The sequence below is a fragment of the Scyliorhinus torazame genome, chromosome 5 (assembly GCF_047496885.1).
Source record: "Scyliorhinus torazame isolate Kashiwa2021f chromosome 5, sScyTor2.1, whole genome shotgun sequence".
NCBI lineage: Eukaryota > Metazoa > Chordata > Chondrichthyes > Carcharhiniformes > Scyliorhinidae > Scyliorhinus > Scyliorhinus torazame.
In genome coordinates this window covers 94,319,949-94,346,910 of record NC_092711.1, presented here as the reverse complement: position 1 = coordinate 94,346,910, position 26,962 = coordinate 94,319,949, and the positions used below count along the sequence as shown (strand labels likewise).

The 26,962-nt window shown below is 46.5% G+C and overlaps 1 long non-coding RNA gene and 1 other non-coding gene across 4 annotated transcripts; one reads left to right on the top strand and one right to left on the bottom strand.

The window, feature by feature from the left end:
- Nucleotides 1-26,962, bottom strand: LOC140418980 (uncharacterized). 3 transcript variants are annotated; one of them, XR_011945459.1, is made up of 5 exons: nucleotides 26,816-26,962; nucleotides 24,626-24,732; nucleotides 19,829-19,922; nucleotides 14,708-18,553; nucleotides 1-92 (listed from the first exon to the last, which is right to left on the bottom strand). It is a non-coding gene; the product is annotated as an uncharacterized lncRNA (long non-coding RNA). The 3 variants fall into 3 exon arrangements; XR_011945457.1 differs by lacking the exon at nucleotides 1-92 and having other exon boundaries at nucleotides 14,187-18,553; XR_011945458.1 differs by lacking the exons at nucleotides 1-92; nucleotides 14,708-18,553 and adding an exon at nucleotides 18,590-19,154.
- On the top strand, nucleotides 25,629-25,699 carry trnak-cuu (transfer RNA lysine (anticodon CUU)). The gene has a single exon. It is a non-coding gene; the product is annotated as a tRNA-Lys (tRNA).

Sequence of the window (26,962 nt, the reverse complement as noted above, 5' to 3'; positions counted from 1 at the left end):
GTTCACTACTGAATAATCATTAATGTAATTATTGTTTTTTGCGATGAAATCAATACATAGTTAATATAGAAAAGGTACAGAAGGTGAAATGGCTGCAGAAAGGCACATGTTAGAGGTATAAAAGGGCTTCTTGACCTTATTACTAAGGCCAGTGAGTACACTATGAAAATAACAATATACGGGCAGCAAGGTTGCGCAATGGTTAGCACTGCTACCTCATGGCGCCGTGGTCCCAGGTTCGATCCCGACCCTGGGTCACTGCCATGTGAAGTTTGCATTCGTCCTGTGGTTTTGTTGGTTTCACCCCCACAACACAATGATGTGCAGGGTAGGTGGATTGACCATGCTAAATTGTTCCTTAATTGGAAAAACTGAATTGGGTACTCTAAATTTATTTTTAATAATGAAAATACCAATTTGAAAACTAAATGTGATTACACATGTGTATTTACAGCGTCCTACATTACAACAGTGAATATTTTTCAAAAGTACTCCATCGGCTTTAAAACACTTTAGAAGGTCCAGTGGTAGTGAGAGGTTTGATAGAAATGTACATTTGTTCTAATTGTCTTCAAACTAAGATATATTACACTTGGTGTCCTCACCAATTTATTGATAAAGGTCGAGTCTTAATTTTGTGTAATAACCACGTCAATGACACCATTTTCAATACTCTGAAATTCCAGACATACCATATGCACAATTATTTGTTGGATTGAACACTGGTCCTCAGCTCTGTGAGACCGCAGTGCTAACCACTGTGTCACCTAACGATTTAGATGAGGGAACAAAATGCAATATCTCCAAATTTGCAGATGACACAAGTTGTGTGGGAGGGTGAGCTGTGAGGAGGTTGCAGAGATCCTTCAGTGTGATTTGGTCAAGTTGAGTGAGTGGGCAAATGAATGACAGATACAGTATAATTTGGAGAAATGCGAGGTTATCCAGTTTGGTAGCAAAACGAGAAGGCAGGCTATTATCTGAATTGTCATAAATTAGGAGGGAAATGTGCAACGAGACCTGGATATCCTCGTACATGTCACTGAAGGTAAGCATGCAGCGACAGCAGGCGGTAAAGAAGGCAAATGGTGTGCTAGCCTTCATTGCGAGCGGATTCGAGTACAGGAGCAGGGATATCTTGCTGTCATATACAGGGGTTTGGCCATACCTGGAATATTGTGTGCAGTTTTGCTCTCCTTATCTGAGGAAGGATGTTCTTGCTCTCGAGGGAGTGCAGAGCAGGTTTATCAGACTGATTCCTGGGATGGTGGGACTGACGTATGAGAGATTGAATCAGTTAGGATTGTATTCGCTGGAGTTCAGAAGAATTGGGGGGAGGGATCTCATAGAAACCTGTAATATTCTAACAGGGCTTGACAGGGGAGATGCAGGAAAGATTTTCCCGATGGTGTGAGTTTACAGAACCAGAGGTCACAGTCTGAGGATACGGGGTAGACCATTTAGACAGAGATGAGTAATTTCTTCATCAGAGAGTGGTGAGCCTGTGGAATTTGTTACCACGGGAAATAGTTGAGGCCAATACATTGTATGTTTTCAGGAAACAGTTACATATAGCACTTGGAGCGAAGGCAATAAAAGGATATGAAGGGGAAATCGGGATTAAGCTATTGAGTTGGATGATAAGCCATGATCATAATGAATGGCAGAGCAGACGCAAAGGGCCAAATGGTCTCATCCTGCTCCTATTTTCTGTGTTTCTATGTAATCCCTTCCCACACTGAGAGCAGGTGAATGGCTTCTCCTCAGTGTGAACTCCCTGGTGTGTCTGCAGGATAAGCTGGCACCCCTGATGATGGAGATATTTGAGGAGGCGATAGGGAAGGGGGTGTTACCACAAACTTTGGGGCAGGCATCGGCTTCCCTGTTGCTTAAAAACGATAAGGATCCGATGGAGTGTGGGTTGTTTCAGCCCATATCACTTTTAAACGTGAACGCAAAGGTATTAGCGAAGGTACTGGCAGGTAGGCAGGAAGAGTGCCTCCTGAAGGTGGTAGGTGACGATCAGACGGGGTTTGTGTGAGGGAGGCAGCTCTTTTCGAACATTAGGAGGATACTGAACGTGGTTATGGCACCGGCGGAGGGGAAGGAAACAGAGCTAGATGTGGCACTGGACGCCGAGAAAGCATTTGACCAAGTAGAATGGGGACACTTGATAGCAGTTCTGGAGCGGTTTGGGATTGGTCCACGATTTGTGGACTGGGTAAAGCTACTGTATAAGGAGCCGGGGCCAGTGTCCGCACAAAAAACATCAGCTCGAGAGACTTTTGTCTCCACTGTGGGACTAGGCAGGGATGTCCTATGTCCCCCCCCCTGCTGTTTGAACATAGAACATAGAACGATACAGCGCAGTACAGGCCCTTCGGCCCACGATGTTGCACTGAAACAAAAGCCATCTAACCTACACTATGCCATTCTCATCCATATGCTTATCCAATAAACTTTTAAATGCCCTCAATGTTGGCGAGTTCACTACTGTTGCAGGTAGGGCATTCCACGGCCTCACCACTCTTGCGTAAAGAACCTACCTCTGACCTCTGTCCTATATCTATTACCCCTCAGTTTAAAGCTATGTCCCCTCGTGCTAGCCATTTCCATCCGCGGGAGAAGGCTCTCACTGTCCACCCTATCTAACCCCCTGATCATTTTGTATGCCTCTATTGTCTCCTCTTAACCTTCTTCTCTCTAACGAAAACAACCTCAAGTCCATCAGCCTTTCCTCATAAGATTTTCCCTCCATACCAGGCAACATCGTGGCAAATCTCCTCTGCACCCGCTCCAAAGCTTCCACGTCCTTCCTATAATGCGGTGACCAGAACTGTACGCAATACTCCAAATGCGGTCGTACCAGAGTCTTGTACAGCTGTAACATGACCTCATGACTCCGGAACTCAATCCCTCTACCAATAAAGGCCAACACTCCATAGGCCTTCTTCACAACCCTATCAACCTGGGTGGCAACATTCAGGGATCTATGTACATGGACACCTAGATCCCTCTGCTCATCCACACTTCCAAGAACTTTACCATTAGCCAAATATTCTGCATTCCTGTTATTCCTTCCAAAGTGAATCACCTCACACTTCTCTACATTAAACTCCATTTGCCACCTCTCAGCCCAGCTCTGCAGCTTATCTATGTCCCTCTGTAACCTGCTACATCCTTCCGCACTGTCGACAACACCACCGACTTTAGTGTCGTCTGCAAATTTACTCACCCACCCTTCTCTAGGTCATTGATAAAAATGACAAACAGCAACGGCCCCAGAACAGATCCTTGTGGTACGCCACTTGTAACTGAACTCCATTCTGTACATTTCCCATCAACCACCACCCTCTGTCTTCTTTCAGCTAGCCAATTTCTGATCCACATCTCTAAATCACCCTCAATCCCCAGCATCCGTATTTTCTGCAATAGCCTACCGTGGGGAACCTTATCAAACGCTTTACTGAAATCCATATACACCACATCAACTGCTCTACCCTCGTCTACCTGTTCAGTCACCTTCTCAAAGAACTCGATAAGGTTTGTGAGGCATGACCTACCCTTCACAAAGCCATGCTGACTATCCCTAATCATATTATTCCTATCTAGATGATTATAAATCTTGTCTCTTATAATCCCCTCCAAGACTTTACCCACAACAGACGTGAGGCTCACCAGTCTATAGTTGCCAGGGTTGTCTCTACCCCCCTTCTTGAACAAAGGGACCACATTTGCTATCCTCCAGTCCTCTGGCATTATTCCTGTAGCCAATGATGACATAAAAATCAAAGCCAAAGGCCCAGCAATCTCTTCCCCGGCTTCCCAGAGAATCCTAGGATAAATCCCATCAGGCCCCAGGGACTCATCTATTTTCAGCCTGTCCAGAATTGCCAACACCTCTTCCCTACGTACCTCATTGCCATCTATTCTAATAGCCTGGGTCTCAGCATTCTCCTCCACAACATTATCTTTTTTCTGAGTGAATACTGACGAAAAATATTCATTTATTAACTCGCCTATCTCTTCAGACTCCACACACAACTTCCCATCCCTGTCCTTGACTGGCCCTACTCTTACCCTAGTCATTCTTTTATTCCTGACATACCTATAGAAAGCTTTTGGGTTTTCCTTGGGTTTGCACTCGCGATTGAGCCGTTGACCATCGCAAAATCGCCATTGGCCAAGAGGTTTGGGGGTATGGAAAGGAATAGTGCGGGGGGGGTGGATAGAGCACAGGACGCCCTTGTATGCCGACAACTTGTTATTATATGTGTCGGAACCGAGTATGTCAAGAGGGGGATTATTGGAGCTGCTGCGGGTGTTTGCGTCTTTCTCGGGGTACAAATTAAATTGAGACAAGAGTGAGTATTTTGTGGTGTTTCGGCCGGGGGTGTGGGCAGGGGTGGGGGGGGGGGGGGGGGCTGCCATTCCGTTGGGCAGTGGTTCACTTTAGATATCTGGGTGTGCCGGTTGCTCGGGATTGGAGGGGGGTGGGGGTCACTGGAGGGTCGGTTAAAATGAACACGATGCTGCGATTTCTGTTTATTTTCCAATGCCTGCCGATTTTGCTGCCAAAAGCATTTTTTGGAGAGCTTTAAGGAATAATTTCCTACAAGTCCTCAACCGTTCCTCATACGACAAGCTCTTCATTCCAGGGATCATTCTTGTAAACCTCCTCTGGACCTTTCCAAGGCCAACACATCCTTCTTAGATACGGGGCCCAAAACTGCTCATAATACTCCAAATGGGGTCTGATCAGAGCCTGCTGCAGCCTCAGAATTACATCCCTGGTCTTGTATTCTAGCCCACTCGACCTGAATACATTGCATTTGCCTTCCTAACTGCTGACTGAACCTGCACGTTAACCTTTAAAAAAAAATTGGAGTATCCAATTCATTTTTTCCAATTAAGGGGATGATTAGCGTGGCCAATCCACCCACCCTGCACATCTTTGGGATGTGGGGCGAAACCCACGCAAACACGGGCAGAATGTGCAAACTCCACCCGGGCAGTGACTCAGAGCCAGGATTGAACCTGGGACCTCGGCGCCGTGAGGCTGCAGTGCATCTGCATGTTAACCTGAAGAGAATCTTGAACAAGGACTCCCAAGTTCCTTTGTGCTTGTGATTTCCTCAGCATTTTCCCATTTAGAAAATAGTCTATGCCTCCATTTCTCCTTCCAAAGTGCATAACCTCACACTTTTCCACATTGTATTCCATCTGCCACTTCTTTGCCCACTCTCCTAGCCTTGCTCAGCATTGCTTCTTTTTCTAATCACTTTAAATGAATGCCCTGTTTCTAATCTTGCCCTAAATGTGACTTGCTGGATCAAACGTCTATTGCAAATCCTTAGTTTTAATGTGGTCAAGTGTCTTTCCATTTGAGAACTGTTCAATAAATTTATTAGAACTATTTGTAGCTAGGGCAGCACATGGAGCAGTGGTTAGCACTGGGACTACAGCACTGAGAACCCAGGTTTGAATCCTGGCACTGGGTCACTGTCCGTGTGGAGTTTGCACATTCTCCCCATGTCTGCATGGGCTTCACCCCCCCCAACCCAAAGATGTGCAGGTTAGGTGGATTGGCCACGCTAAATTGCCCCTTAATTGGAAAAAAAATTAATAATAATTGGGTACTCTGAATTTTTTTTTTAAAGGATTATTTGTAGCTTCCCCACCAATCAGTTTTTTCCATTCTCCTGAAATGACCTTATTTTTATCGGGAGTTAACTGAAGTGTGTTCCTAACCTCTCATTATCTAAATGAAAATGAAATGAAAATCGCTTATTGTCACAAGTAGGCTTCAAATGATGTTACTGTGAAAAGCCCCGAGTCGCCACATTCCAGCGTCTGTTCGGGGAGGCTGGTACGGGAATTAACCGTGCTGCTGGCCTGCCTTGGTCTGCTTTCAAAGCCAGCGATTTAGCCCTGTGCTAAACAGCCCCCAAAGTTCCATTTACTACTTTTCTGTCCACCTGACCCAGTCCATGGCTTTCTCCCTCATCGTCTAAAACATATGAGCAACTTTTGCGTAATCCTGGTGCATACATTTAAGTCTAAATCATTGATATATACCAGAAAACTGTGGAGCCCCACTGGAAATAGACGTCCTGGCATCATTCAGTCCTAGATGTGACTAACAGCAGCAACAACAGCTGATTCCAAACCCTGCTGTTGCCTGTGAGCTTGCTGATGTCTGTGCAGGTTGTTTGACTGAGTGAATCTCCTCCCACACACGGAGCAGTTAAACAGCCTCTCCCCAGTACCGCTCCCACATGTGGGCGACACGGTAGCACAGTGGTTAGCACTGTTGCTTCACAGTTCCATGTTCCCAGGTTTGATTCCCGGCTTGGGTCACTGGCTGTGCGGAGTCTGCACGTTGCCCCCAGTGTCTGCGTGGGTTTCCTCCGGGTGCTCCGGTTTCCCCCCACAGTCCAAAGGTGTGCAGGTTAGATGGATTGGCCATGCTAAATTGCCCTTAGTGTCCAAAAAGGTGAGGTGGGGTTATGGGTTAGGTTGGTGGTGTGGGCTTAAGTAAGGTGCTCTTTGCAAGGGCCAGTGCACTCGATGGGCCAAATGCCCTCCTTCTGCACTGTAATTTCTATGATTCGGTTTCAGTGTGAACTCGCTGGTGTTTCAGCAGATTCAGTTTACTTTTAAATGAAATGAAATGAAATGAAAATCGTTTATTGTCACAAGTAGGCTTCAAATGAAGTTACTGTGAAAAGCCCCTAGTCGCCATATTCCGGCACCTGTTCGGGGAGGCTGGTACGGGAATTGAACCGGGCTGCTCGGAACATTTAAAAGGTCTCTGATCAGTGTGAAAAAGTTGGTTTGAAGTCAGGTGGGATGACTGAGTGAATTTCTTGTCACACACGGGTCAAGTGTACGGTCTCTGTCCAGTGTGAACTCGCTGGTGTTGCAGAAGCTGGTATGAACAGGTGACTCCCTTCCCACACACGGAGCAGGTGAATGACCTCTCCCCAGTGTGAGTGCATTGGTGTTTCAGTAAATTGCTTTTCCTTTTAAACCTCTTCTCACAGTCAGCACATTTAAAACGTCTCTGATCAGTATGAACAAGTTGGTGGCTCAGGAGGAGTGATGATCGAGTGAATCCCTTTCCACACACGGAGCAGGTGAATGGCTTCTCTCCAGTGTGAGTGCGTTGATGTGTCAGTAAATCCTTTCTGTGTTTAAAGCTCTTTTCACAGTCAGCACATTTAAACGGTCTCTGGTCAGAGTGAATCTGATGGTGAATCCGGAGGTTTGACAAATCATTAAATCCCTTCCCACATTCCAAACAGGTGAACGGCCTCTCCCCAGTGTGAGTGCGTTGATGTAACAGTAAATCCTTTCTGCTTTTAAAGCTCTTTCCACAGTCAGCACATTTAAAAGGTCTCTCATCAGTATGAACAAGTTGGTGTGTCAAGAGGTGGGATGACCGAGTGAATCCCTTCCCACACACCGAGCAGGTGAATGGCCTCTCCCCAGTGTGAGTGCGTTGATGTATCAGTAAATCATTTCTGCTTTTAAAGCTCTTCTCACAGTCAGCACATTTAAAAGGTCTCCTATCAGTATGAACAAGTTGGTGTGTCAGGAGGTTTGATGACCGAGTGAATCCCTTCCCACACACCGAGCAGGTGAACGGCCTTTCCCCAGTGTGAATACGTCGATGAGTTTCCAATTCAGATGGGTAATTGAATCCCATCCCACAGTCCCCACATTTCCACGCTTTCTCCATGGTCATTGACAGGTTATCAGGTGTAGGTGGGATGAAGATTTGACTTCACTATCAGATCAGCCGTGATGTTATTAAATGGTGGAACAGGCTCACGGGGCTGAATGTCCTATTGCTGCTTCTTGATTCCTTTGGTGCAAATGTCCTTATGTCTCTCCAACTTGGATCATCAGTTGAAGCCGGAGTACGGTGTCTCCCTGATGTAAATGCTGCAATTTAATTTCATGCTGTGTGATTGGTTACAGCTCAGTTACAGCTAACTGTGGACAATTAGTTAGATGTCTGTGTCTCGCTGCTTTCCCAATCACAGTGATTTTTGAATTTTGTTTCCAAAAGACAAAACAGACAAACATTTCTCCTTCCACGTTGAAAGGCCGGTCCTGATGAATCAAGTGACTCTGTCAGATCTCGACATGATGTTTGCATCTGCAAATATTCTGTAAAAGATTATATTGAAATACTGTGAATATATAAGATACAAACAGGCCATTCTCTCAGATTCTGCTGCTGTCAATACTCGGCACACATCCCCGTCTGTCCCACCTATCAAATCTCAGCCTTTCAGTTGATTTTCGATTCCATTTTCTCTCATGTGTTTGTCACGTTTCCTTTTGAAAACATCTCAGCACTTTCCTCAACTCCTTTCCAAGGTAATGAGTTGCACATTCTGAACCTGTAATAAATAATTTTGGCTGTATTGTCCCCTTGGCTTTATTCGTAACTATCTTGTATTCATGACTTGTTGTTTATTGATGGTCACTCTCTCACATCACCCCTCTCCATTTAATCTTTCCTGAGAGCTGTAATCTCTCATGTTACAAAAGTCATCACTGTCAATGCAGGATGTGCAAATTCTCCAATTCTAACCCCCTGTAAAAGGAGTTTACAAAAGCCATCACGGTCAGTCCAGGATAGAAATTCTGAACAGGCAATTCATAGATTATCATAGAATTTACAGTGCAGAAGGAGGCCATTCGGCCCATCGAGTCTGTACCGGCTCTTGGAAAGAGCACCCTTCCCAAGGTCAACACGTCCACCCTATCCCCATAACGCAGTAACCCCACCCAACACTAAGGGCAATTTTGGACACTAAGGGCAATTTATCATGGCCAATCCACCTAACCTGCACATCTTTGGACTGTGGGAGGAAACCGGAGCACCAGGAGGAAACCCACGCACACACGGGGGGAATGTGCAGACTGCGCACAGACAGTGACCCAAACCGGAATCGAACCTGGGACCCTGGAGCTGTGAAGCAATTGTGCTATCCACAATGCTACCGTGCTGCCCTTTCTAGTTTCTCTGGAACATTTTTTCCTCTCTTGTTCCCCCAAAGCTGTAAATCCCCGTCCCACACACTCTCCCTCCTCCCTCCTCCCTGGGCTGAAATGCAAACCCATCTCACCATCTGCACCATTTCTTTCCTCCACTCCCAGTTTTCTCCCTCCCTCTCCTCTGCCTGGGTTCTCCAGCTCCTGTCTGCAGACTGACAATAAAACCAATGGGTCTTATTGAGGATTTGGGGCCTCCAGCGGGTGTTTGTGAATCCTCCCCGCCCACCTGCCAGGGTTTCCTTTCTTGTCACAGATCAGGGTCCTCATTGATTTGAGTGCAAAATGTAAGCTCTTATTTATTATCTCCCCCATGCTCTGATGTGAACCATCCTCCAGTGTCTGAAGCAGGATGGTGCCCGTTAACCTGGGCCTGTTCCCGGGAGGGAGGGAGAAGCCCCGCAGCTGCAAACCAGGGAGCTGACAATGATGGTGAAGGGTTTGCTCCAGCTCACAATGCCCGGGGACTGATTGACAGCGGGTTCGGACCAATAGGGAGAGGAGGCGGGTCTGGGTGACCGATCAGGAGCTTCTGGTCCTCCAGCCAATCAGAGTGAATGGGAGGCGGAGCAAAGCCGAGGCTCTCTTCGCCCATCCGGGCCTGTCTCAGGGAAAAGCCCGAGCAGCTTTCGCCGGTTGAACTGCCGGATCCGACCTTCATGTTTGGAGTGTGGGGCCTACACGGAGTGTTTATGAGGTCTCCCGACCCACCCGCCGGCTCCATCCCTCCCTCAGGACTCACCGCCCGGGATTTGACCGGTTGAGGAATTCCGCCTGAAACCTGAGCTGTGATCAGCACTGCGCATGCTCCTGCTCACGTGGGCGACCGGGTTCAGCCCCGCCCCTCATGCACTCCGGTTGATTGGAGGACCCGCTGCAACCACTCGGTCCTCCAGGCCTACCCCTCTCTTCCTATTGGCCCACATCTGCCGTCAATCACTCCCAGGGCATTGTGAGCTGGAGCATGCGCAATGTCGATGCTGGACTCGGCCGGGAGGTTTCACTGAAACCCGGTGGAGGCTCCAAACACCAATAAGAAGTTTTCGGGCCCGGGTTTGCATCGAGCGGGGGGACAGCTGCGGCCTGCTCCCGGTGACAGGCCTGAGTTAACGGCCGCCGTCTTTATAGAGGCTGCAAACCCGCAAAACATCAGAGATCGAGTTAGTTGTGAAACCAATGGGATATTGTAAAACAGGAGGTCAGGGTTACAATCAACAACAACAACTTCTATTTATATAACACCGTTAACATCATAAATCATCCCAGTCAACCTCACAGGAACATTATAAAACAAAGTGAGACACCCAGACTCAAAAGGAGATGTTAGGACAGGTGACCAAAAACTTTTTTGGATTGGATTAGATGTGTTTATGTCACGTGTACCGAGGTACAGGGAAAAGTATTTTTCTGCGAGCAGCTCAACAGATCATTAAGTACATGGGAAGAAAAGGGAATAAAAGAAAATACACAATAGGGTAACACAACATATACAATGTAACTACAAAAGCACTGGCATCTGATGAAGCATATAGGGTGTAGTGTTAATGAGGTCAGTCCATAAGAGGGTCATTTAGGAGTCTGGTGACAGTGGGGAAGAAGCTGTTTTTGAGTCTGTTCGTGCGTGTTCTCAGACTTCTGTATCTCCTGCCCGATGGAAGAAGTTGGAAGAGTGTGTAAGCCGGGTGGGAGGGATCTTTGATTATACTGCCCGCTTTCCCCAGGCAGCGGGAGGTGTAGATGGAGTCAATGGATGGGAGGCAGGTTCGTGTGATGGACTGGGCGGTGTTCACGACTCTCTGAAGTTTCTTGCGGTCCTGGGCCGAGCAGTTGTCATACCAGGCTGTGATGCAGCCAGATAGGATGCTTTCTATGGTGCATCTGTAATAGTTGGTAAGAGTCAATGTGGACATGCCGAATTTCCTTAGTTTCCTGAGGAAGTATAGGCGCTGTTGTGCTTTCTTGGTGGTAGCGTCGATGTGGGTGGACCAGGACAGATTTTTGGAGATGTGCACCCCTAGGAATTTGAAACTGCTAATCATCTCCATCTCGGCCCCGTTGATGCTGACAGGGGTGTGTACAGTACATTGCTTCCTGAAGTCAATTACCAGCTCTTTAGTTTTGCTGGCATTGAGGGAGAGATTGTTGTCGCAACACCACTCCACTAGGGTTCTCTATCTCCCTCCTGTATTCGGACTCATCGTTATTCGAGATCCGGCCCACTATGGCCGTATCGTCAGCAAACATGTAGATGGAGTTGGAACCAAGTTTTGCCATGCAGTCGTGTGTGTACAGGGAGTAGAGTAGGGGGGTAAGAGATGAGTTTTAAAGAGAGTCTGAGAGTTGTTTCAATGGGTGGGGTTTCCAATCCTTCCTGCTGGCTGGATCTTCTAGTCCCACAGATCTCTCGGTCTGCTGTTCCAGTTCATTGGTTGTCTCATTGGGTTCGCTGTATGCTCCTGGTGTCTGTGGAAGAACTCCCGGAGCCTCATTCGCCTGATGAATTCCCTGGAGCGGAGAAACTACAACATCTTCGCAGCCTTCAACAAGTCACCGATGAAGACGAACATCTTGCCAAGGCCATCCCCGCTACTTTCCTTCAAACAACCGCCCAACCTCAAACAGACCATTGATTGCAGCAAACTACCCAGCGTTCAGAACAGCGACCATGATACCAAACAACCCTGCCATGGCAACGTCTGCAAGACGTGCCAGATCATCAACATGGGTACCACTATTACACGTGAGAACACCATCCAACCAAGTATGCGGGATATTCTTGTGCGACTCGGCCAACGTTATCTACCTCATATGCTGCAGCAAAGGATGTTCCGAGGCGTGGTACATTGGCGAGGCCTTGCAAACGCTGTGACAACGGACGAACGGACATTGCGCAATAATCGCCAGGCGGGAATGTTGCTTTCCAGTCGGGGAACACTTCAGCAGTCAAGGGCATTGACCCTCTGCTCTTCGGGTAAGCGTTCTCCAAGGAGGCCTTCAGGACTCGCGACAACGCAGAATCGCCGAGCAGAAACTGCTAGCCAGGTTCCGCAGACATGAGTACGGCCTCAACCAGGACCCAGGATTCATGTCACATTACATGCGCTTGCAAAATCCTACCAACTGTCCTCTTTAACCTGTGATTATCCCTCTCTCCAGTCACACCCTACTGACCTGTGAAGACTTAATTACTTGTAAAGACTCACATTCAAAGTACGATTTTGCATCATTGAATTTTTCTACATATAGAACATGAAAATTAAATGAAAATCGCTTATTGTCACAAGTAGGCTTCAAATGAAGTTACTGTGAAAAGCCCCTAGTCGCCACATTCCAGCACCTGTTCGGGGAGGCTGGTACGGGAATTGAACCGTGCTCCTGCTCTGCCTTGGTCTGCTTTCAAAGCCAGCGATTTACCCCTGTGCTAAACAGACAGTGCAGAAAGAGGCCATTCGGTCCATCGAGTCTGATTCGAAATTGGCAGAAGCATTAAATGCTTCTAATTTATGATGTGGAGATGCCGGTGTTGGACTTGGGTGGGCACAGTAAGAAGTCTTACAATGCCAGGTTAAAGTCCAACAGGTTTGTTTAGAATCACTGGCTTTCGGAGCACCTTTCGCACGTTAGGTGAATGTGATAACCTCTACGCTACAGAAACAGCTGGCAGCACAGTACCCAATGGCCGTGTGCAACATTCAACTGCACAGTCTTGCTGCAGCTTTCAATGGTTCGGCTGGGAGGCCAGGTCACTTATTATATGAAGACAGCTGTTCCTTTAAAACAGATGTCTCAACTTGTAAGGCCAGAAGATATAGGACTTATATTGAACTTTAGCATTTGGTCAGTAAATATCTAATGGAACAATGCTCTCTGTTCAATCATTAATGCATCATTCTTAACTTCCTGCAGAAAATTTCCACCAATTTTACTCAATATTTGTTTCATTATTCAATGTTGAACCTCAGGACATTTATTTGTTATATATGATTTCATTTTGCATTGAATAGATCTCGAGTCTTCACTCTGAATAACTCTGAAATATACACCATTGAATTGCAAACATGACTGACCAAGAAAAGAAAGCGTTTCACTGGGTAACAGAAATCCCATCAATCTTTGTTCAGTTTGACCACAGTCAGCTTTTAAACAAAGTCAAATACAGTTAAATGGAAGAGAATTGAGAATTAGGTGTTGCTTATATTTGACCCCCCTGTGTTTTGGTGTGAAACATTCTGCAGCCTAAATCCCGTTCATGTATAAGAAAGGAGGGCTGACAGGAAATCCGCACTGAGCCTGGATTTCCACATCCCCCTGAGTGGCTTTTCCTATTTCTCTACCATTAAAGCCGAATTGTTCAAAAAGGCGGTTCAGTTAAATCTCTGCTATTTCCTCGAATTCAGTTCCAGTATCGTTTGTGTCTGTCTATATGAGCACACGTTACCATTAGGTATGTTTTGGATGGTGATTAAAATACAAAGCCATTAAATTCTTTTGTGAACTGAGCAAACTGCCAAGATCCGCACTTTGTTTTTTCATGTCTGGAACGATCTGTCTGGACTGTACACAGAACAATACTTTTCACTGTACCTCGGTACACGTGACAATAAATCAAATCCAATCAAAGAGACAGTTTCTTACTCGTCTTCAGATTGAACAATGAGTCTTCTCAAAAATTATTCATTCATGGGAGGTGGGCGTCACTGGCTGGGCCAGCATTTACTGCTCATTCCAATTGCCCTTGAACTGTGTGTCTTATGAGGTTATTTCAGGGGGCACTTCCAAATCAACCACAACATTGCTGTGGATCTGGGGTCACGTGTAGGCCTGGCCACATAAGGAGAGCAGATTTCATGAAGGACATTAGTGAACCAGATGTGTTTTTACAACAATCAAGAATGTTATCATCAGACTTTTAATTCAATACTGTTATTCAATTTCACCATGTGTCACAGGCAGATTCGATCCCAGATCCCCAGAGCATTAACTTGGGTCTCTGGATTACTCGCACAGTAACAATACCATTCCTCCAATGCCTAGCCCACATAGTCTTGGCAGAATATGATGTTTAGTGTTGTGTTCTATGATCTATTCTTTCAATGACTCTACAGAATTGCTGGTGACTTAGCCAGAACAATGATTTATTAATGGACACGTGGTAAGGTAATGATCAGAATGCTATACAGACCAAGTTATCACAGAGTTAGATTTGACACTCTTGGAACTACCCTTATGTGCTACTGGCTTCTTGCACGCTTTACAACCTTCTGCTGGTAGCTGGATGTCACCTGACTAATGCCTGACACCATCTACTGGTGGGAGGTCACACTGTTGAGTACATGTAATATTATATACAGGCTTATCACCACATCTTGTAACTTCTCAAAATTATTGAGTAATTTAGTTTTTCAAACAAATTCTGATAGCTCTGCAGTTTCTGGAAACATTTTGGTTGATCATGTTACTTTTTAAAATAAAGATCTAGTCTTTACAATATAATTACCTAATACACCAATTCACGAATGATGATCAATGTTCACTACTGAATAATTATGAAGATAATTATTGTTTTTTTGCTATGAAATCAATACATAGTTAATATAGAAAAGGTACAGAAGGTGAAATGGCTGCAGGAAGCCACATGCTAGAGGTATGAAAGGGCTTGCTTGACCTTGTGAATACACTATGAAAATGACAATTTTAAAACTAAATGTGATTACCCATGCGTACTTACAGCTTCCTACATTACAACAGTGAATATGTTTCAAAAGTACTCCATTGGCTTTAAAACACTTTAGGAGGTCCAGTGGTACTGAGAGGTTTTATAGAAATGTACATTTATTCTAATTGTCCGCAAACTAAGATATATTACACTCGGTGTCACCGGAATCATTGATGAAGACTGAGTCTTAATTTTGTGTAATAACCACGGTGTTGACTTCATTTTGAATACTCTGTGAAATCTCCGGACACACCATAAGCACAATTATTTGTTGTAAAACACAGCGAGTTGTTGTGATTTGGAATACAGTCTGTAAATGGTGGTCGAGCCTCTTTAGACTGTCATTTGATATATTCCAAAAAATAAAACAAAATAGTTGAACTCTGGGATTAAATGGTTTGCTTTACAAAGAGCTGGGATGGGGAAAATGGGCCAAATAGACTCCTCTGTGCTCTCGGAGCCTTATGTCCATGTAAAACGAGCGGTAACAACCTCAAACCTACTGCCTGAGGATAGGAGAGGCAGAGACGATGGAAGAATTTCTATCGGAAATTGGACAGGCACTGAGAGAAATAAACCTGCACAAATTTGGGGCGAGAACAGGGCAATGGACAGACTGGCTTGTTCCACAGAGAGCCGACATGGTCACAAAGGGCTGAATGGCCCTATTCTCCACGCTCCAGATGCTGTGATCTCAGGAGAGAAGTTAAACTGCTCCAGTCTCTCAAACTGACTGGAGTCCCTTATCCCTGGTGCCATTCTAGCACAATGGTTAGCACTGTTGCTTCACAGCACAGATCCGCAGATTCGATTCCTGGTTTGGGTCACTGTCTGTGCGGAGACTGCACTTTTTCCCTGTGTCTGCGTGGGTTTCCTCCGGGTGCTCTAGTTTCCTACCACAAGTCCCTTGTGCTTGTTAGGTGAATTGCAGATTCTGAATTCTCCCTCGGTGTAACCAAACAGGCGCCGGAGTGCGGCGACTAGGGGATTTTCACAGTAACTTAATTGCAGTGTTAATGTAAGCCCACTTGTGACAATAATAAAGATTATTATTATTGTAAATGTCCTCTGCACCCTCTCTAAGAACTTCACATGTTAAAGTGTGGGGCCCTATCTAGGGTTCCATTCCAGACGGATAGAATTGAAAAGCACGGAGGAAATGTTCAACTTGTTTAGAACCAGGGTGCGACTACACTGGGAACACTGACAACATCGGTGATCTCCATTTAGAAAAAGGAAATAGGGGCACTGGATAAGGTGCAACAAAGATTCATAATAGACAGAACTGAGAAAATGTAATACTCATGATGTGGAGATGCCGACCATCAGGAGCATAGAGACACAGAGAGATCTGGGCGTGCAGGTCCACAGATACTTAAAAGTGGCAGCACAGGTGGAAATGGTGGTGAAGAAAGCATATGGCATGCTTGCCTTCATAGGACGGGGTAGCGAGTATAAAAGCTCAAACATTATGTTACAATTACATAGAATGTTGGTTGGGCCACATTTGGAATACTGTGTCCCAATTCTGGTCACTGCACTACCAGAAGGACGTGGAAGCTTTGGAGAGAGAGTACAGAAAAGGTTTACCAGGATGTTGCCTGGTATGGAGGGTATTAGCTATGAGGAGAGATTGAATAAACGGGATTGTTCTCCCGAGAGAGACGGAGGCTGAGGGACGACCTGATAGAAGTTTATAAAATTATTAAGGGGTACAGATAGGGTGAACAGTTGGAGGCTTTTTCCCAGGGTAGAAATGAAATTACAAGGGGGCACAAGTTCAAGGTGAAGGTGGAAAGGTTCAGTGGAGATGTGCGGGGGAAGTTTTTTTACACAGTGGGTGGTGGTGGAGTGGAATGCTCTGCCAAGTGAGGTGGTTGAGGCAGATACGTTAGCGACCTTTAAGACTTATCTGGATAGGCACATGGACAGACAGGGTATAGAAAGAGACAGGCGGTTGGTCTAGATAGGACACGTGACTGGTACAGGCTTGGAGGGCCGAAGGACCTGTTCCTGTGCTGTCTTGTTCTTTGTTCTATACATGGCCTTGGCAAGGCTGTACCAGGAATATTGTGTGAAGTTTTGGTCTCATTATCTGAGGAAGGATGTTCTTGCTCTAGAGGGAGTGCAGAGCAGGTTTACCAGACTGATTCCTGGGATGGTGGGACTGACGTATGAGAGATTGAATCAGTTAGGAATGTATTCGCTGGAGTTCAGAAGAATGGGGGATCTCAGAGAAACCTACAATATTCTAACAGGACTTGACAGGGTAGATGCAGGAAAGATTTTCTCAATGGTGGGAGTGTACAGAACCAGAGGTCGCAGTCTGAGGATACGGGCTAGACCATTTAGGACAGAGATTTCTTCAACCAGAGAGTGGTGAGTCAGTGGAATTTGTTACCACAGGAAATAGTTGAGGCCAATACATTGCATGTTTTCAAGAAGCAGTTAGATATAGCACTTTGGGCGAAGGGGATCAAAGGATATGGAGGGGGGAGCGGGATTAAGCTATTGAGTTGAATGACAAGCCATGATCATAATGAATGGCAGAGTAGGCGGGAAGGGGCAAATGGCCTCTTCCTGCTCCTATTTTCTATGCTTTTTTGTAATCCCTTCCCACACTAAGAGGAGGTGAATGGCTTCTCCCCAGTGTGAACTCGCTGATGTTTCCGCAGGACGGATGAATCAATGAATCCCTTCCCACACTGAGAGCAGGTGACTGGCCTCTCCCCAGTGTGAATTCACTGATGTTTCTGCAAGGCGGGTGAATCAATGAATCCCTTTCCGCACTGAGAGCAGATGAATGGCCTCTCCCCAGTGTGAATTCGCTGATGTTTCAGCAGAGCGGATGAAGCTCTGAATCTGTGCCCACACTGAGAGCAGGTGAATGGCTTCTCCCCTGTGTGAACTCGCTGGTGTGTCTGCAGACTGGATGACTGAGTGAATCCCTGCCCAGTGAGAGCAGGTGAAAGGGCGCTCACCAGTGTGAACTCGCTGATGCTTCCGCAGGTTGGATAAATCATGGAATCCCTTCCCACACGGAGAGCAGGTGAATGGCTTCTCCCCAGTGTGAATTCGCTGGTGTTTCCGCAGGGCGGATGAAGAAATTAATCCCTTCCCACACTGAGAGCAGAGGAATGGCCTCTCCCCAGTGTGAATTCGCTGATGTTTCTGCAGGGCAGATGAATCAATGAATCCTTTCCCACACTGAGGGCAGGTTAATGGCCTCTCCCAAGTGTGACTGCGTTGATGAATCTTCAGCTCATATGGGGATCTGTATCCCTTCCCACAGTCCCCACATTTCCACGGTTTTTCCATGTTTTGGGTCTCCTCGTGTCTATCCAGATTGGACAGTCACTGGAAGCCTTGTCCATACACAGAACACGTGCAGTCTCTCCTCACTGAATGGTGTGATGTTTTTTCAGGCTGTGTAATAGTTGATGCTCTTTTCAGTAATTTCACTGGAAATCTCTCACTCGGGTGTGTTTTGTGTGGGTCTCGGTGCTTTTCCAGTCACACTGATGTTTCCTCAGTTAGTTCACTGGAACACTCTCACTCGGGTGTGTGTTGTTTGGGTCTCGGTGCTTTTCTAATCACATGCACGTTTAAAATCTTTTGAAGCCGACAGATCGGACAAACATTTCTCCTTCTTGCCGATGACATCCAGAGCCCGATGATATTCAAATCAGAAGGAATCGAGTGAGTTTGTCACATCGAGACGTGATGTTTGAGATTTCTGTCTGTAATTCCTTCTCTTCCAATATCCTTTAAAAACAATTTACAAAAGTCATCAGTTAGTACAGGATAGAAATTCAGATCGGACAATTCTATTTCAATGGACATTATTTACTCTATTGTTCTCGAAAAGCTATGAATCTCCATCCCACACAATCTCCCTCCATTCTCACTCTGCTGTGTCTAATATTCAGCCTCCCAATTCTCCTGAAGGTGCTGATTCATGTTGAGTGATAGATCAGCTCATTGCTTCCTGTCCAAGACACAGAGATTATAACAGGAGCAAGAGTAGACCATTCGGCCCACTGAGTCTGCTCAACCATTCAATGAGATCCTTGGCCGATCTACCTCAGCACCATTTTCCCCACACGGTCCCCATATCCCTCGATATCTTCAATATCTAGAAACCTGTTAATATTTGTCTTGAACATACCTGGTGACTGAGGCTCCACATTCCTCTGGGGTAGAGAATTCCAAAGCTTCACCACATCCACGAGTGAAGAAATCCCTCCTCATCTCAGCTTTCACTCTATTTTCGCCTGTTCCCCATAACCCTTATCTCCATTGTTAATAAAATATCTGTCAAACTTGTGCTTCAATATATTCAATGACTCCCAGATACAACTGGTCCCTGTGGAAGAGAAATCCAAAGACTAACAACCCTCTGAGGGAAGAGATGACTGGAAATCTATAACGTAGCTACAGTCTTATATTACAAGACAAGAAATAATAATATTTACTTTATTACAAACTAAATAATATATCTAATCTGGACCATGCAACAACACTCGCGATATCTCTGTCCATTATTAATTTAATTGCCCTGAAAAGTCAGCCATCTCCTGGGGAACCCACCCCTTTAATTGTGAACATTAGGAAAGAGACAATCTTTTTTGAAATAGATTTAGAGTAACCAATTATTTATTTTTTTTGCAATTAAGGTGCAATTTAGCGAGGCCAATCCACCTACTCTGCACATCTTTGGGTTGTGGAGCTGAGACCCATGCAGACACAGGGAGAATGTGCAAACTCCACACGGACAGTGACCCAGGGCCGGGATCGAAGCCGGTAAGACGCTGTGAAGCAGCAGTGCTATGCTTTTAGTCAGTCAAATAAATGCGTCAACCGGTTAAGGCAATCTTTTTCAAACTTTTTTTCCGGGGACCCATTTTTGTCAACCGGCCAATCTTCGTGACCCACGCCGGCCGACCTTCGTGACCCACGTTGGCCGGCCTTCGTGACCCACCCCGGCCGACCATCGCGACCCACGCCGGCCGACCTTCACGACCCACCATTTTCTCTTACCTTGTTTGCTGCTGACAAAATGAAGGATTCGCAATCGTGTCCAAAGCCCGTGATGTCAATGTTCCGGGGGCAAGACCTGCTCTCTGCCTCCGTTCTAGAATACATCAAATTTTTTTTTCAATCTTCTGCGTCTCTGATTGTGCAAATTTGCTGGCAACAGCTGGCTCTTTGGTTTTTTTTTTTGGGGGGGAGGGGTTTATTTGATAAAGTTTAACAGGAAAAAAATGCAGAAACTGAAAATGTTTTCATCCTCTAGAAATTGGAGTTTCACCACATTGTTTTTTGAAGAATAAAGGGATTAAGGGATAGGGTGTTCGGGCCGGAAAGTGGAGCCGAGTCCACAAAAGATCAGCCATGATCTCATTGAATGTGGAGCAGGCTCGAGGGGGGCCAGATGGCCTACTCCTGCTCCTAGTTCTTATGTTCTTATTTAACTTAAACATTACAATTAAAAATGTTAAAAAATAAAAGATCCTTAAAAATCAATCAATTAATTGATAAAACTTCCAAATACGACCTGCAGGCACTTTGTTTTGGAATGTTTAAAACTCAAGATTAAAAACGTTGACATCTCTTGGTTGAAGTTACAGCTGCGGTGAAACCATCGTTGGATCACTCGCCATTCTTGAGTAAGAGACTTCCACTTCATCAGCATCAAAGTTCAGAAAGCAACCAATCACATCATTCTCCCCGAACATTTTGCAGCCGGCTGTTAACAATGCCGGCTGCGAACGGCCTTCAAAAAGGCTGCGACTAGACTTTTAAAAATGCGGCCGCACTGCGCCTGCGTGCCCCGCTCATCGGTGCGCATGCGCAAAGCTCATGTGCAAGACGCTGAGCATGCGCACCGGTGAGCGAGCACGCATGCGCAGTGCGGCCACATGGTTTTTATATGTTTGTGGCCATTTTGAAGGCCGCTTGCAGCCGACATTATTAAAAGTCAGCTGCTGCGGCTGTTGCGCACAGATTAGCGCGTTCGGGAGCGCCGCGACGGATGGCTCCATGACCCTCCCGATACCTGCCCACAACCCACCCGCGGGTCGTGCCCCCGACTTTGACAATGCCTGTGTTAAGGAGATGGGTGGGAGGAGTTGGAAACACTGTGGAGCTGTGAACCTTCACGTAAATATTTTTTCTACCAATTAAGGGGCAATTTAGCGTGGTTCCAGTTTGGGCTCAAATCATCAATGAGGACTCTGATCTCTGGGAAGGAAGGAAACCCTGGCAGGTGGGCGGGGAGGATTCACAAACACCCGCTGGAGGCCCCAAACTCCCAATAAGACCCATTGATTTTATTGTCAGTCTGCAGACAGGAGCTGGAGAACTGAACCCAGGCAGAGGAGAGGGAGGGAGAAAACTGGGAGTGGAGGAAAGAAATGGTGCTGATGGTGAGATGGGTTTGGATTTCAGCCCAAGGAGGAGGGAGAGTGTGTGGGACGGGGATTTACAGCTTTGGGGGAACAAGAGAGGAAAAAATGGTACATTGAAACAAGAATTGTCTGTTCAGAATTTCTATCTGGACTGACAGTGATGACTTTATTTTTTTTTAAATTTGAAAAAAATTACATTTAGAGGACCCAATTATTTCTTTTCCCCAATTAAAGAGTAATTTTAGCGTGGCCAATTCACCTACCCGGCACATATTTTTGGATTGTGGGGGCCAGACCCACGTAGACATGGGGAGAATGTGCAAACTCCATACGGACAGTGACCCAGAACCGGGATCAAACCCGGGTTCTCGGTTAACCACTGAGCCACCGTGCCTGCCCCTAATGATGGCTTTTGTAAACTCCTTTCACAGGATATTACAAGGGGAGAATTTACAGATGGATACTCAAATCAAACTTCACAAAGGGCAGCACGGTAGCATTGTGGATAGCACAATTGCTTCACAGTTCCAGGGTCCCAGGTTCGATTCCGGCTTGGGTCACTGTCTGTGCGGAGTCCGCACATCCTCCCCATGTGTGCGTGGGTTTCCTCCGGGTGCTCTGGTTTCCTCCCACAGTCCAAAGATGTGCAGGTTAGGTGGATTGGCCATGATAAATTGCCCTTAGTGTCCAAAATTGCCCTTAGTGTTGGGTTGGGTTACTGGGTTATGGGGATAGGGTGGCAGTGTTGACCTTGGGTAGAGTGCTCTTTCCAAGAGCTGGTGCAGACCCGATGGGCCGAATGGCCTCCTTCTGCACTGTAAATTCTATGATAATCTATGATAATCAAGATTTAACAGTCACTCCATTCATCAGGACCTGAATATCATTGGCCTATGAATGTGGAAGAAGAAATGTTTGTCTGTTCTGTCCGTAGGAAAAGGTATCAAGAACAGTGTGACTGAAAAACCCCCGAAACACACACGACTCGCATGAGAGTGTTCCAGTGAACTGACTGTGGAAAGAGCTTTAACCAGTTACACAGTCTGAAAAATACATCACATCATTCACAGCGGGGAGAGACTGTACACATGTTCTCTGTGGGGACAAGACATAAACTGATCGTCAAATGTGGAAAGGGACAAGGACACCAGCAGCATGCTGAAACCATGGAATTGTGGAGACTGTGGGAAGGGATTCAGATCCCCATGTGAGCTGGAGATTCATCACCGTAGTCACACCGGTAACATACCATTCAGCTCTTCTGAGTGTGGGAAGGAGTCCCTCAGTGAGGATTTACCAGGATGTGGGAGCCGAGCTGGTGAGGAAGCGAGTGGCTTTTAATAAGGTTCAGGCTGCTCTGTGTAGGAAAGGAGTTTGATTCGGGGGGTATACCCGGCATACTGCGGCTACATAGGAGTCTAAAGACTACCATTTTGAGACACTGGAGGAGGTGAATGCCTTCATTGTAAAGCATGGACTGGAGTCCAGTTATCTGTATTGGACAAGATCTACGTTTCCTGTGGGGTGGGATGGGTGTTGTGCTATCCTCTATATAGTTTTTGGTATTTTCTGATAAAATCTGTTTAAGGATGAAGTGAGATTTTCTTTATGAAGCACAATGTAGATATATAGGGCGGGATTCGCCACCCCCACGCCGAAGTGGCCGCGCCTTCGTGAATGCCGTCGAGGTTCACGACGGCGCGGAACGGCCCCGGTCGCGACGGATTCAGGCCCTGACAATGGGCCAGTATCGGGGCCGCGTCATCTACCCGCGCGAGGCCTTGTCGTCCGCGTAAAAGCGGCGCCGATTAGATGACACGACCGGCGCCGCATAACGGACGTCATCCGCGCATGCGCGGGTTGGCCGGCGCCAACCCGCGCATGCGTGGTTGCCGTCCTGTCCAAATCCACCCCGCAAGAAGATGGGGGACGGATCTTGCGGGCGGCGGAAGGAAGGAGGTCCTCCTTCAGAGAGGATGGCCAGACGATCGGTGGGCACCGATCGTGGGCCGCCCCACATTCCAGGTGAAGCCTGGTGCAGGATCCCCCCTCGCCCCCCACAGGCCGCCCCCCCAGCGTTCACGCACCGCCCACGACTGTAGCGACCAGGTGTGGACGGCGCCGGGGGGAACCTGCCGTTTTGGCCTGGCCGCTCGGCCCATCCGGGCCTCAGAATCGGGGGCTGTCGGAGAATCGCCATTTTCGGTGTCTCCGGCGATTCTCCGGCCTGCGAAACCCAACCGGCCCGTTCCCGCCGCTTAGGAGAATCGCGGGAGGGCGTCGGACCGGCGTCCCCGGAAATTTCGCCGCCCCAGGCGATTCTCCCAACAGGTGTGGGAGTGGAGAATCGCACCCATAGGGTTGGGGAGGGAGACGGGTGAGCTGACAGATGACTAAAGAACTGTTTTTGTTTTACTCTGAGTGTATGGATACGTCTGTGGTGGCCATCTTGGGTGGACTCTTGGCCTGTACATTTTGAAGATTTACTGGATAGTCCCTCATGGCGGATTCCGTGATGGGGGGGATGGGGAGAACCCTGATTCAGCTGGTCACCTGGAACGTAAAGGGATTGGGTGGACCTGTGAAGAGGTGGTGGGTTTTCACTCACCGAAAGAATCTAAGAATCTAAATGCTGCTGTGGTGTTCTTGCAGGAGACTCACTTGCGGGTTGGAGATCAGACCAGACTGTGGAGGGCTGAGCTAAGTGTTTCACTTGGGCTTTGACGAAGGGCTCAAGGTGCTGCAATTATTTTGTTTCATAAATTTAGAGTACCCAATTCATTTTTTCAAATTAAGGGACAATTTATCGTGGCCAATTCACCTACCCCGTACATCTTTGGGTTGTGGGGATGAAACCCACACAAACACGGGGAGAATGTGCAAACTCCACAGGCAGTGACCCACGGCCAGGATCGAACCTGGGACCTCGGCTCCGTGATGAAGCAGTGCTAACCACTGCACCACCGTGCTGCCCGCGAGGTGCTGGAATTCTATTCGATAAACAGGTCCCGCTTTCGGTCACTAAGATCATTGCGGACAGTAATGGGAGATACATGGTGGTCAGTGGGTCATTGCCCCTAACTGGGACAATGTGTCATTTGCAAAATAATTGTTGGGACTCATCCCAGACCTGGATACAAATCAATTGATTCTTGGAGCAAGTCTGCATTGCGTACTGGATCCTAAAATGGACTGGTCCAAGCCCATTCAACTGCTACAAAAACAGGAAAAGGGAATGAAACCAGATGGACCACCCGGCAGTGACCCAGGCACCGGAAACGACAACAGCGAACCCAGCAAAAGATAAGGAAAAGCTGTTCATTGGCAGATTGTAAAAGGATTATGGGACACAGATTTATGATTGTGAGCAAGATCTAAAGGGAAGATTTTACGCAGTGAGTGGTAATGACCTGAACTCAATGCTTACACACAAAGGTCGATAATCTCCAGGTCCTGGCAACTCGAACAGTGGTGCTAGAATTTGATGTGAGGATTGGTTGTGAGTTTTCTGTCTGCGAATCCCTTTCTAATCCCCTGTGAAAGAAGTTTACAAAGGCATTACTGTCGGTCCAGAAATGAACTTCAGGAAAGATAAACATTTCTCCTGGTTTGAATTTGCTGTGTGTAAATCCTCCCCTACTAATCCCCTGTAAAAGGAGTTTCCAAAATTAATCACCGTCAGTCCAGGATAGAAATTCACCATATTCTCCCCTCCTGCTCCCTGATCCAGGATGACCGCTCACCCCCCCGCTGCACACTGACCCTCTTGTCATCAGCAGTCCCTCGATTTGAGGGTGTTGTCTACTCAGGGTTGGGAGTTTCTGCCCTGGGACTAAACAGAGCCGCAGAGCTTTGGACACATGGGACAAGATGTCCAATGAATCATAGAATCTACAGTGCAGAAGGAAACCATTCGGCCCATCGAGTCTGCACCGGCATTACCTGATCTGGCCAACTCACTGAAATGTGGTTTATTCTGAATTGCCCAGCAAGCCACTCAGTTTAAGGGCAATTAGGAATGGGCAACCAAGCTCACATCCCATAAAGAATAGAGAAAATAAAAGGGCTGTTTCCAGTGCCGGTTTCAAAGGAATCAGTCCTGGCCCCTTCACTCCTGGTGACATCATTGATTTGAAAGTAAATGTAGGAACATGAATAAGAAGTTTACCTGTGACACAAAAATGATTAAACACTTGATAGTGAGGAAGAAAACTGGAGGGATTACATGATAAATGGCAGGACAGGACTAGGTAGGCCAGAGCTAGATTCCTGTGCACAGAAAGATTGCACCAGAAAGAGTACAGAGGGGATTTACGAACATCAGCCAGAAATTGACAATGTTTGCTCTGAGGAAAGTTTGGATAAACTGGGGCTGTTTTCTTTGGAACAGAAAAGACTGAAGGGAAACCAAAATGAAATTATGAAAAGCAGCCTGGCTAGCTCAGTCGGTAGAGCATGGGAGTCTTAATCCCAGGGCCGTGGGTTAGACCCACGTTGGGCGCTTCAGCTTCTTTAATCTGAGAACATTGAGCTGAACTGTTTTATGGGCGGCATGGTAGCGCAGTGGTTAGCACTGTTGCTTCACAGCACCAGTGTCCCGGAATCAATTCCCACTTGGGACACAGTCTGTGCGGAGTGTGCACGTTCTCCAGTGTCTGTATGGGTTTCCTCCCACAAGTCCCGAAAGACGTGCTTGTTAGGTGAATTGGACATTCTGAATACTCTCTCTGTGCCCAAATAGGTGCCAGAGTGTTACTACTGGGGGATTTTCACAGTAACTTGATTGCAGTGTTAATGTAAGCCTACTTGTGACAACGATAAAGATTATTCTAAAAGTATAAAATTCTGGGCGATCATGGTGGCACAGTGGTTGTGTGCCTGCGTGCTGGGGACCCGGGTTCGATCCTGGACCCGGGTCACAGTCTGTAAGGAGTTTGCACATTCTCCCATTGTCTGTGTGGGTTTCAACCACACAACCCAAATATATGCAGGGTAGGTGGCTTGGCCAAATTAAATTGCCCTTGATTGGAAAAAAATATAACTTTACATTTTTTTTAATTTCTGAGGGATCTAAATAGATTGGATAGGAAGGTCCTATTCCCTTTGGTTGAGGGATACATATAAAAGGAGGCAGAGAGGGAAGGATGAGGAGGTTTAGAGGGTGGTGAGGACCTGTGTCATGCTGTCTGAAATGATGGCAGAAACCCTCATAACATTTAAAAAGTATTTAGATAGACATTTGAATTGATGTAACTTAAAAAGCTACAGACCATGATCTGGAAATTGGGATGAGACTGAATACCTACTTTGTAGCCACGGTAAATACCTACTTTGTAGCTGAATGAAATGCAACAGGAACAACAAACTTTAACAAAATCCGGGATAGTAACTCTCACTACTAACAAGGTCAGCAGTTTGCCCAGTTTAGCTGCCAAGTATGCTAATGTGGTAATTTTAAAATTTACCTGCATACATAAGAGTACAACAGCAAATTATTTGACTTCCCCAATGTGATCGGTGTAATTAGTCTCAAATTTAACCCGGAATGGTCATTTAAATTTTCCCAGTCACTCTGCTATCTGAAATCTTTATCCACGGACAGAACAAACCATTTTACCTCCCAATGATATTCAGGTCCTGGTGAATGGAGTAAGTCTGTCGGATAATGACGTGATGTTTCGTTTGAAATTCCCGTTAGTAAATCCTCCTCTTTCTAAAGGAGCTTCCAAAGGAATTTCACTCTCAGTCCAGCAGAGAAATTCAC